The following is a 12,217-nucleotide window of genomic DNA, read 5'->3' on the forward strand; positions in this document are numbered from 1 at the left end:
CTACTTGGAGATCTCTCTCTCTCTCTTCAGGTACCATGCCCTGAGAGGGTGTTGGCGACCCATGGACCTCCAATGCTAATCTTGCTCTGGTGGCGTGGATCATCTTTGTTAGAGGTACATTCACCCAGTTTGCGCGGCTGTTAAAAAGATACTTCTTTGTCTATCTCGACCTCTTTTACCATCAACCTTTTCCAACAGCATCAGTCTTTCTAGATCATGATTTCTTATTACATGCCCAAGGAATTTGGCCTAAAGCATCTTCTACCATCACCTACTTCAGGTAAATTAGCTGTTCTTCACTCCTCCTCCTCTCCAAAGGGTACCTTACTCAAAATTACATATCCCCTTCCTGACTTTATGTAACCAGTACAGTAAAAAATGTTTGTTACTAAAGTCAATTCTATTCAGGAGAGATAGCAGCGCCTAACTATGACCAGTAAATTATTCAACCACTTTCTATTTGGGTGCCAGTTGTGTCATCAGCTTTAGTAATGAACTTTCACTTAACTAGTGGCATCATATTGGGTAAAGTGCAGGTGAATATTCTTTCCTTCAGCTATTCCTTAGAAATATTTAGGGCCGTCCTTGGAAAATTTTCACAAAGCAAAGATATAATCTGGTGGAAGATATCAAACCAAATGTTCCACCTTCAATAGGTTAAAAATAAGGCCATTCCTTATACTAACAGTTTTTAAAGCAAGTGTTTTACCTGACATAATTTTTGTGCATAAAAGTGCAATGTGCAAATTTCTACTGGAAAAGTTAGAAGATTTAGTTCACTGTTTCAGAACAAAAATTGCATTACAAAGCAAAAGATTTCCGCTGAGTTGGCCTGGAAATCACAATAGGGGAAAAACAAATGATGGATACTTTTTAAATAAATGATGGATACTTTTTTAGGAATGGGAATGAAGATAGAAAACTCTTTAGGGAGTGAGAATGGAAAGTCTGTAGGTTTCTGCAGAAAAGTTTTATAAACCAGCAGGTCTACATGTTATCTATCAGCTATGTAGTATGTTAAATACAGAATCAGTTTTAAAAGTGCAAATAAATGAAAAACCAAGCAACCTATGGAAGCTGTCTAAGCTAATTTGGGCTGGTCCATTAGTATTCGTCTACCATTGCCAGCATTATCACACTACCAACTTGGCAAGCAGAATGTCATATCAGTCAGATTCTGTCAAGGAACCATTCACATCAACACAATATGGAAGACCTGACCACCCACTCTGTGTCTAAAAAACAGCTGACAGGAAACAAATTAAGCACAACTATCTGATCTTGGGATTCAGATAGGCAACAGGACAAAGGAGGGGTTAGAAATGATGATGTGTATAAAGTGTATTATTTCCTTTGGATCATGTCATGAAATAAAATCCCACTCCAACACCAGGTCAAATCACAGAGCACATCATTGTTGCTTGGAAAGTCGAAAATTCTACTCATGGTAGCCTGTCTACTTTTCAAATTTAAAATCCGCCTCCCAACCACTGGAATGCGAAAAGTGGTAAGGAATCTTTAAAAAGGAACGACAAACTAAGGTTGAAATGACATTGAAGTCAGACTCAAAGCTGTTGAAGAATTTCTCCTGGAATGTAATTTAAATAACAAAAACCCACCCCACCTCATTCAGTTCTTTATAATGCAGTCACAATAACTCTTCACCTTATTACCTAATATACCATGGCAAATTGATAGTGGATTATAAATGCTGTTTGTACAACAATATGAATCAAGTTTACAGATTTCACATTCCTAGGAACACACCTCAGCTTGTCAGTTGGACTTAAGTGCAGATGCTTGATGATGAATCCTAAGCGGCATCGCATGTGGTGGATTCTCCTCTGGGGTGAAGCATCATAGACGTAATGATTAATGGCATACCAAAGTTGTCTTTAGAAATAATTGCAAACAAATCCTATGACACAACACGCAAATGTTAAGCAATGCAGATTATTTTTTCTGCACTCGGTTTTTGTTTAAAGGAATCCTACTTTATACATTCTTCCAATGTTGGTACCTTCTGCACAATGATGGAAGTTTCCAAGGCAAAAAAGAATGATGCACTTTTGACAGACATCATGTCACCAGCCTGATCTAATTTCACAAACTTAAAACCCGTCCCATCTTTTGACTCAATCCCTAAGCAGAAAAAATGGACAGCAATATTGAATTCTAACCCTACCAAATGAAATGTGGGAAACACAAAAGTTGAAATTAGATGCATGAAGGGTTCTGATATTTAAAAACAACCTACAAATGTAGAATCTTTCTTGATTTGACATCCTCCAATAGAAACTGACAAGCAATGTAATCTGGACCAGAGAGAGGACTCGCTTACATAGGAGCTGAAACTTCAGTACCTGGGACAATCCTAATAGAGCTGAGATAACTTGCACCTGCATGGTTTAAATAAAAATGCTTTGTAATGATATTTACTTCACATCAGAGTGTGGTACCTCAGTAGGGAAACCAGTTTTACATTGTCACACAAGGTAGAACAAATCAGAATGCCTCATAACTAAGGCTCAATGTTTCCTGCCTGCTAGACATTCCGCCATCCATTTCACTAATGTTTGTTCAGAGACAGATTTGCCGAAGACCTGCTGGCTGTAGGCTTCAGAACTTTGTGTTTTCAAATGGGTTTTGTCAAGCCATGCAAAACGACAATGCTGTACATGCATAATACAAGGACCACGTGATTCTTAAACCTTGTCAAGCAGGGATGAAACTTAAATACCCAACAAGCTAAAACAAGAGAAAGGTTTTCCATATCGTAAAATTACATTAGCAAAATCACAAAGGAAGATTGTGAAAAAGATTTAAATTATTCCATGAAGTGTGAAACACGAGATGATTTCAGACAGAGCCAGAGAGAGAAAAACAGGCAGATGTTATTGAAGCAAAGCTCAGGATGTGTCAAGGGAAAATTTTGATTTTGAAATTAAATTGCGTAAAATCAGCTGCAGTCAGTAATCTCTCTAAAAGTGTGTTTTATATTGCACTATTGCCAATGGATTTCCAAAGCCCATGTCTCAAAACCAGTTGCAAACAAAACTGTGAAGCTGCAGGAACTCATCAAAGCAATAACCTAGATGTACTGATGCTGCAGAAAGATTTTGAACTTAAGCTAATGAAGTTGTTGAATATTGAGGAATAGATGTTTTATGTGTGGACTCCAAACAGACAGCTATCAATTCCTGACAACTATCAACGACAGCAAATTTAAACAAGTCCTTTATTTCTTATAGGTAAATCACTCAGGGAAACTCTGGTCTAAAGATTCAGACTATGCAATGTTTGAAGCATTTGCAAGTCCTGGGTACAGCAGAGTGCCAAACTGCTAATTACCATGGAATGCAAGAAGCTACCATTTTGATTTTGAACTTGACAGCTCTTTACTCAGCAACCAAGTGAGCTGGATAAATACTACAGTCTTTCTTCAATAACTTTACTGCACTTCCATTTCTATTGAGTACAAAACAGCTGCTTACCTTATGCAGAAGACAGGAACGCCATCCCACCCACACAAGTGTTCAAAAGACTGCATTTCCCCAAAAGTCCTGGCAGATTCTTGGACTGTGTAAGAATTATGTTTGAGAATTATACTTTCAGCCTCTTGTGGACCAATACAATCTTGCTTCCTATTTCTATCAGTATCTTGTGCACTTCTGTTAGTATGAAGGTATGCTTGTAAATATATCCATTAGTTTAAATTTGAATTTAAGAAGAGAAACTGCAACTATGGCACGCTGTGCCATTCAAGGGACTCAGAAGAGTCTGAAGTGCATCTCAAGTGCTGTAACCTGCAAGGCTACAGGCCAGATGCTAGAAAGTGGGATTAAAATGAGCGGCTAGTTTCTTTTTTCTCTTTTTGGCCGGTGCAGACACGATAGGGTGCAGAAAGAGGCCATTCAGCCTAACTTTTCTATGATTCTATGGTTATAAGTTTCAGCTCATGTAAGAACTGATTTGCTTATTGAAACTACATTTTTGCTCTGAGTTCCTTTTAAGGCAAAAAGGCCAAATCGAGACCTGTGGTTTGTGGAAGGCTGGAATTTGCTTCCATGTGTACAGAATTCACACAAGAGTACTTTAATGTTTTCTGCAAGTTTATTTAACTGCCATTTTCAACTTTAATGGTTCCAGCCTTCCTCCATTGACGTTATTGGGTCTCAGTGACCCACAAGAATAATTTCCTCTGTTAAGAAGTCTGACAAAGGGTGATCAAATCACTGACTAACAAAAGAAGTTCAGGAAAATTTCTTTATGCGTGGGGCTGTTGGGGCGTAAAATATTTAGAATACAAAGAGCGGTTGAAACAGAGACCACTCAAGCTTTTTAAAAGAAAATTTGGAAAAATATTTGAAGCAAAACGAACATACAAGGCAAGAAAGCAGGATTGGCTGCTTTGATGAAGAAGTGTATTGATAATATAGATCAAATGGACCTCCATCTTATGCTGAAAACTTGTATGGTTCTTAGCTTGGCTTCCTTCTTTGTGACAATCATTTCTTTCCCCCTGAACAACTCTATTGGATTCAATTTCTTGCAAAACCTAATGCCTCTAACACACTGCTAGAACAATAAACAAGGAAAAATAAATGGTTTCTCTCTCAACTTCAGCCTTTAATCTGTCTCCCCATTGTAATTTTTCATGTCTCTAGTTTGACTCCCCCTAATCTTCAAATATGTGGTCCAGCTACATTCACACTATTCAAACCAGGATTCAATATATCCAGACCCTTACTCGAACCAATTCTATCTCAACACCTCAACATTAGAGGATGCAATGAACACCACTAAAATGATACCTGTATCATCTACTCATACAGGTAAAGCACCCAACTAAATACAGGTATGAAGCAAAGAGCATTGCCTTCTGATGCACAGAACGCAGACAATCAGCATGGCATCCTGAGAGTGTGCCAAGATCTGATCACCGCTATATTTGTTGATCAAACTGCTGTCATGTCATCTGCTCAGAGATACACTCATTTGCCTCAACCCACAAGTAAAGCAGAAGTAACCCTTTCAAAGTTCAAGCTAGTTAAGACTGCAATAGGTGGCTTCAAACGTACTCCTATTGGTGTGAGCTCACCAGCTATAAGCAGAAATACCTACCACTTGAGAAAATGGAAGTGGCCGCATCAGAATCCCACAACAGTATTTTTAAACCGAGGCCGCCGTAACGGTAGGATGAAGCTCAATCTACAGGTACCACCTGAAACAGTGAAGACTTATTGGAAAACCACCCTAACAATTTCAATCCACTTCAGGGGCCTTATGAACTGCTTTGTGCAGGGTACTATGAAGATAATTATCACCCATTGGAGACAACAGTAGTTTTCCACTGTGATACATTATACTTCCTGCAAAGGGAATATGGACTGTTAACTAGCATAGGTACTGATATGGCCCCACAAATAGAGAGGTGCATTTTTTCCCCACGTGGAATAGAAAATCAACTATTAAACAACAACCAGGACGGTCAGTCGTATTTTCAGGCACTAAATTGTGATTTTTTTTTTACTTAAAATAGAAATTCAATTGGTTGCTGCTGTCACAGGTTCTATTGCTTGCTGATCCAATTATACAGCAGGAGGAGGAGGGGGTACAAGTTTGAAATTAAAGTTCATGGGCTAAATGAGTAAAAGTGCAAGTTGCAGTAGGAAATGGATTTTGAGCATCATCATTAAGCAGGTTTTCTGATACGTAAATCGATAAACGTGAAATAGAAAATCTTCTCTTTATTTGTTACTTCATTGTACACCTGCTCATACTTTCTGAACCAAATTCATGTTCATTTAAATGGATTTCATGTGGTCAACATTTTAATACAGTAATTTCAAGAAAAATAAATCACCTGAAGTCATAAATGAGTGTTAAGTAGGAGCCCATTTTCTTGCATTCTGCACATCTACACATGCCAACAAACACTAGCAACGTGTTCTGATTTTGCAATGTTGGCCTGCTTCCTCATTCATGTGGTTGTTGAATAGAATCTGACATCTTTACGCAGGGCTGAACAGTTAAAACATCAAGATAAATTCTATTCCCTGCAGAAAAGTACCCACAACCGGAGAAAAATATCCTTTAACCTAAAGGTTGAAATTTGGTCATTATTCACCTACCAAGATGTGTTGTCTGTGTTTGCCAGCTTATTTACTGTACACAGCTGAGGATGAAACAATTGGTCAAAAATCATCTGTACCTTGCAAAATATTAAAATATGCATCTGTGTAACAAAGGGTCAAAGAATAGTTGAAACACTTGGATTATGCTTCTGTTCAGCATTTATTTCACAGCTAACAGTTACTAAACTGAGCCCATGAAGGTGATAATAATGGTCCACAGGTGAATTTATAGTAACAGATTTAAACAAATCATAAAAACAAAACTGTTTTCTGACAACGTGGACTTACTGAAACTTAACTTCACCCTATCACTGGACACAATCTGGACTCAATACCAGAATGAGTATGATTTTTTAAATTTCCTTCTGTTGATCAAGTTTAAGGGACCAAATATTGGAGGATAAACTAATATTCCTTGGAGACCACTGAATTTTTTAGCAATAAGATTGTCCTGAAAAATTCATGAAGCAGCATCATTGAATTAATTTACTTTTAGTGTAAAATACAACAAACAATTTACAAATATATCACAGTTGTTACATATTTTGATTTTCCTTTTCAAGGAAACTATTGAAACGTAGGACATCTAAAACTGGATAGAAATGATTCCAAATCAGCTGTCCGTGGTAAACTTGGTCATTTGAAATTGGTAAAATCTGTAGTTTGTTGGTCCTGCTGACGTTTGACCTGCCACATCAATAGAACTTGAAAGGCTAGATTAATCACTGGGTGACATGGGTGTTAGACTTAAATCTTGGCCCAAGAAAATTGTGCAAAAGCAATACCACCACCCTGGAATAATAGTGCTCAGTTTGTTTACCTCTCCCACTTTGTTTGCTGTTCTACCCTTCTCCACCTCCCTAGCTGCTGTGCTCAGCTCTGAATCCAGTTTTTGCTTCATCCTGCTCTCCAGGCAAGGGAAATAAAATTGCAGTAAGAGATGGGTCCGAACAATATTTTGAGACGAGTCTAAAATCATCAATAACGTTAATACGTTAACTCCCACTGACTTAGCAATCAAGACACTGGGAGTGAAGAAAAGGCAAATTGAGTGAGATAAGCAAAGGATCAAAATGGGAAATAAGGCAGGAAAAGCAGAGACCAGCCATAAATGGAGCAGAAATTGAAACGTAATTAGGAAAAGGCGAATCTTTGCTGCTTACATTCTGGCATTCCAAATACCATACAAAATCATCTGGAACAGAGAGAAGGGTGTGGTCAGTTTTTAAACTCAACACATTTCCAAAGTTCCATTGAAAGCACCTAAATCTCTACTAGTTAGCAACAATGTTTGAAATGTAATCAGAGGCCATTTTACTTTCATGCGTGTTTTCTACCACATTCTTGCATGTAGGAAGATAGGACTTAGGAGGAAGAGGCCATTTAGCCCTTCAAGTCTATTCCACCACTCAATATGATCATGGCTGATCTCGTTGTGGTCTCAACTCCATTTTGCTGTCTGCCCACCCCTTCAACCCTTCACTCCATCATCTATCAAAAGTTTGTCCAACTCTGCCTTGAATAAATTCAATGACCCAACCTCCACTGCTTTCTAGAGAAGAAAATTACACAGACTAACGACCCTTTGAGAGGAAAATTTCTCTTCATCCCCGTCTTAAACATTAGGCCTCTTATACTTAAACTGTGTCTCCTGGTTCTAGTCTCTCCTACAAGTGGAAACATCCTCCCGATATCCACCCTAGCAAATCCCCTCAGGATCTATGGGTAGAATTTTCTACCTGTTGGGGACACGCCGCCATTTTACATGGGCAGACCAATTAAGGCCCACCCAGCGTGACATCCGCCCTGAAGCGCTGTGCGCTCCCTGTGTGGGCAGAGGGGATTCCATGAGCAGGTCTATGCACTCTTTTGAGCATGAGGCAAAGTGCTGCCTCAGGGAGATCGCTTCAACTTTAAAAACTGTGAACGGAGAAGAAAAAATTATTGACAATGTCCCCTCATGTGACACTGTCACATGAGCTGAGGCATGTCAATTACTTGAATGTTAAAACTTAATGAACATTTTTAAAACCCTAATGAAACCACATCCCACCCGTGGATGAGGTTTCATGTTTTTCGGAAGCCTGCCTGAGCTCCTGGTCTGCCCATCAACCGTAAGGTTGGGCGGCAACCCTGACAACAACCTCAATTAGGTCATTAACAGGCCTTAATAGACCTTTGACAACCCGGCTGCATGCCCGCCGAACTGAAAATCTAATGGATGCGGGGTGACGTCGGGACCGCCCGATGTCATTTTACGCATCGGTGTGCGGGTCCCATCCCCGCATGCCAATCGGGAAATTCTGCCTTATGTTTCAATAAGGTCCCCTATCAGTTTTCTAAACTCCAATGGATATAGGCCCAATCTGTCCAACCTTTCTTCATAAGATAAACCCTTCACCTTAGGAATGAGTCCAGTGAACCTTCTCTCAACTGCTTCTAATGTAATTATCTTCTTTCAAATAAGACCAAAACTGCACACTGTACTGCAGATGTAGTCTCAGTGAGGCCCTGTACAGCTGCAGTAAAACTTCCCTTTTATATTCCATTCCCCTTGCAATAAATGCCAACATTTCATTTGCCTTCCTAGTCGCTTGCTATACCTGCATACTAACTTTTTGTGATTCATGTACCAAATTCTGCAATCTATCTCCAGTTAAATAGCACACTGTGTCATGCCCAGAAGACATGAAGGAAAATATATATGTTCATATCATTCTGTTTACTTCATAATTTTTTTTTTAAATAACAGACAAACACTTTGAACTGGCAAGCTTGACTAGATACAACTCACATAAAAGGAATGTCTAGCCTTCAGAAAATAGCAGGGACCTCATTATCTCTAAAGAGGCGCTAAAGTCTCCTGTGACTGCAGAAATCAAATTCCAAAGAAATATACAAAGGCCCTTTACATTTCTAATTCAGAGCTCTGGCCAACAGAGACGATACGTCTGCAAGGACAAAGGGACCCCTTATTAATGGATGAAACATTCACCATCTCAAGAATCCAGGCCAAGAATATACATCCTTTGTCCAAACCAAGGGGAAGAAATGGGAGTTATGTCACATGGCCACCCCCCCACCCCCACACGCTGCTAGAACCTGTATTAGTGCCTTGCGGAGTTGAACAAAAGCAATCCTGCCATCTTGCATCAACAGAAATAGCAGCAGAACCAGAGCTCTGTCCAGGTTTAAATTGCCTGGCCCTCATCTATACCTTCTACCGGAGCGTCTGAACTTCTGTAACAGCGCCTTCTACAAGACTACTTCATCACTACGTGCTTCTCCCATTGTGGAAGTCTGTTGATTAGCCCACAACAGCTTCAGCCTGCTAACCCTTTCTGAAGGAATACACCACTGGACTTTTGATTCTGGACTCACGTGAAACAATAGTTCTTATCTGGTCTGTGGTCTTCTTTCTCTTATCCTTCCTTTATTTTTGAGTGTGTGTAAAATACACTAACCCTCTGATTTTACCCTATCTCGAGTTTGCTGTGAGGTTATTAACAGCGGATTGGATCACTCCAAACTAAGGGGTTGGGGAAAATACACCACCACTTATAAAGGGGGAAATCAAAAATCAAAAACACCTTTCTGCTTACAGATGGGCAGAGAGAGTAGAAATCAGGACTGTTTAAATTAAACCGCCCCCTGCCCATAACAACTGCTTTTATATTCTTTCTGCCAAAGTGGACAAGTTGACATTTTTCCACATTATACCCCATCTGCCAAATTTTCACCCACTCATTTAACCTGTCTATATCCTTTTGCACACTTTCTACTGCCTCGTGACAACTTACCTTCCTACCTATCTTGGTGTCATCAGCAGATTTTGCTAGCCTACATTCAGTCCCTGCATCCAAATCATTGATGTAGATCGTAAATAGTTGAGGCCCCAGCACTGATCCCTGTGGCATTCGACTTGCTACAGCTTGACAACCCAAAAAAGGCCCGTTTATCCCTACCTCTGATTCCTGTTAGCTAACCAATCCTTTATCCATGCTAATATGTTACCCTCTGCACCATGTGCTCTTATCTTGTGTAGTAACCTTTGATGTGGCACCTTTATCAAATCCAAGTACACCACATCAATCTTGTTTGTTACTTTCTCAAGAAAACTCTAATAAATTAGTTAATCATGATTTCCCTTTCACAAACCCATGTTGACTGATGAAATTATGATTTTCTAAGTATCTTTGATAATGGATTCTAGCAATTGTGCTATGACAGATGTTAGGCTAACTGACCTGTGGTTTCCTTCTTTCTTACTCCCTCCTTTCTTGAATAAAGGTGTGATATTAGCTATTTTCCAATCCACTGGAATCCTTCCAGAATCTAAGGAATTTTGGAAGATTATAACTAATGCATCTGCAATCTCTGCAGCCACTTCTTTTAAGACCCTAAAATGTAGGTCATCTGGCCTTGGGAACTTGCCAGCCTTTAGGTTTGATAGTTCTCTCAGCACCTTTTCCCTAGTGATCGTGATTGCTTTAAGTTCCTCTCTCTCGTCCACCTCCTGATTTTCAAGTATCTTTGGGAAATTAAAATACCTGTTCAACGCCTCTGTCAATTCCCTGTTTTCCATTATCGATTCCCCAGACTTACTCTATTAGGGGACCAACACTAGCTTTACTTACTCTTTTCCTATTTAAATACTTGTTAAAACTCTTACTATCTGCTTTTATATTACCAGCTGACTTTCTCTCATGTGCTTCTTTCTCTATTATTTTTTAGTCATTCTTTGCTGGTTCTTAAAATTTGACCAATCTTCTGGCCTACCACTAACCTTTGCAGATTTGTACAGTGTTTCTTTCAATCTGACACTATCCCTAACTTCCTTATTCAGCCATGGATGATGCATCCTTCTCAAGTCTTTCTTTCTCACTGGGATAAATCTTTGTTAAGTTATTAAATATCTCCTAAAAAGTCTAATTAATTACAATATAAGTTACATCAGTGTATTTAAATCCCCAGGCCCACCTGAACTCCTGACAATTAATGACTCCCTGGCTAGCAGTTAGGGGATACAAGCTGCTATCCAGACAAGGCATCTCTATCTGATATTCAGTGTCAGTTTCAGAAAACTTCACAGTCCCATATCAGATGGAAGCTGAACATAGAGGAAAGATCAAATCTCCAATTTCCTATTCCATGATATTAAGTACCCAGTTCTCCAAAAGTGAACTTTGTGTATCTTAAAATTGAACTGGAATTCACATCATCAGGATACCTTTTGAGAGTTCAACTGCAGCAAATAGTTCAGATAACAATGTTCTGTGTACTTGAAACATTGTTTGAACTATCAAGCTGAAAATTGTGTGGAGATAAAGAATAGTTCACCAACTTGTCACCTAGTTATAAAATCAGCAATGTCGGCCTATTATGTTTCATTTCAATTAACTTCCGTAGCAATGAAAAGTCGACCAGTTTCTATAATGGGCAGTCAATCCACCCTGCCAGTTTCTGCAATGGGCAGTCAATCCACCCCACCATTTTCTGTTTTAGTAGACACATCATTTCAGCCTGTTCCTGCCCCAATGAACTTAGTTCTTCCTAATTTGACTCTTTTTTTTCTCTCCCTGTCCAGTCTCTTCCCACCTGCATCCCTAGATTTGCTAGTGCTGTTGGGGGAGGTGGTGGGGGGGATTTAAACTAGATTGGCAGGCGGATAGGAAACTGAGGGCAAATTCAGAGCAGGGGAGATGAAGAATTATTGAGTGACTGAAAGACTGAAGCTGCACAGGTTAAAAAGTGTACAGCACAGGAATTTGGCAATGTTAAAAGGTATATATGTAAATGCAAGGAGCATAGTAAATAAAGCCGATGAGCTGAGGGCACAGATAGACACATGGCAGCATATCATCGCTTTAACGGAAACTTGGCTGAAGGAGGGGCAAAAATGACAGTTCAACATCACTGGATATAAAGTTTTCAGGCAGGATAGGGAGGGGAACAAAAAAGGTGGGATATAGCATTATTGGTTTAAGAATCAATTACAGCTGTGAGGATGGATGATATACTAAATGAATCATCTGATGAGGCCATATAAAAAAGAGGCAGCCACACTGTTAGGAGTGTAC

This window comes from Cetorhinus maximus, chromosome 34 (assembly GCF_964194155.1).
Source record: "Cetorhinus maximus chromosome 34, sCetMax3.hap1.1, whole genome shotgun sequence".
Lineage (NCBI taxonomy): Eukaryota > Metazoa > Chordata > Chondrichthyes > Lamniformes > Cetorhinidae > Cetorhinus > Cetorhinus maximus.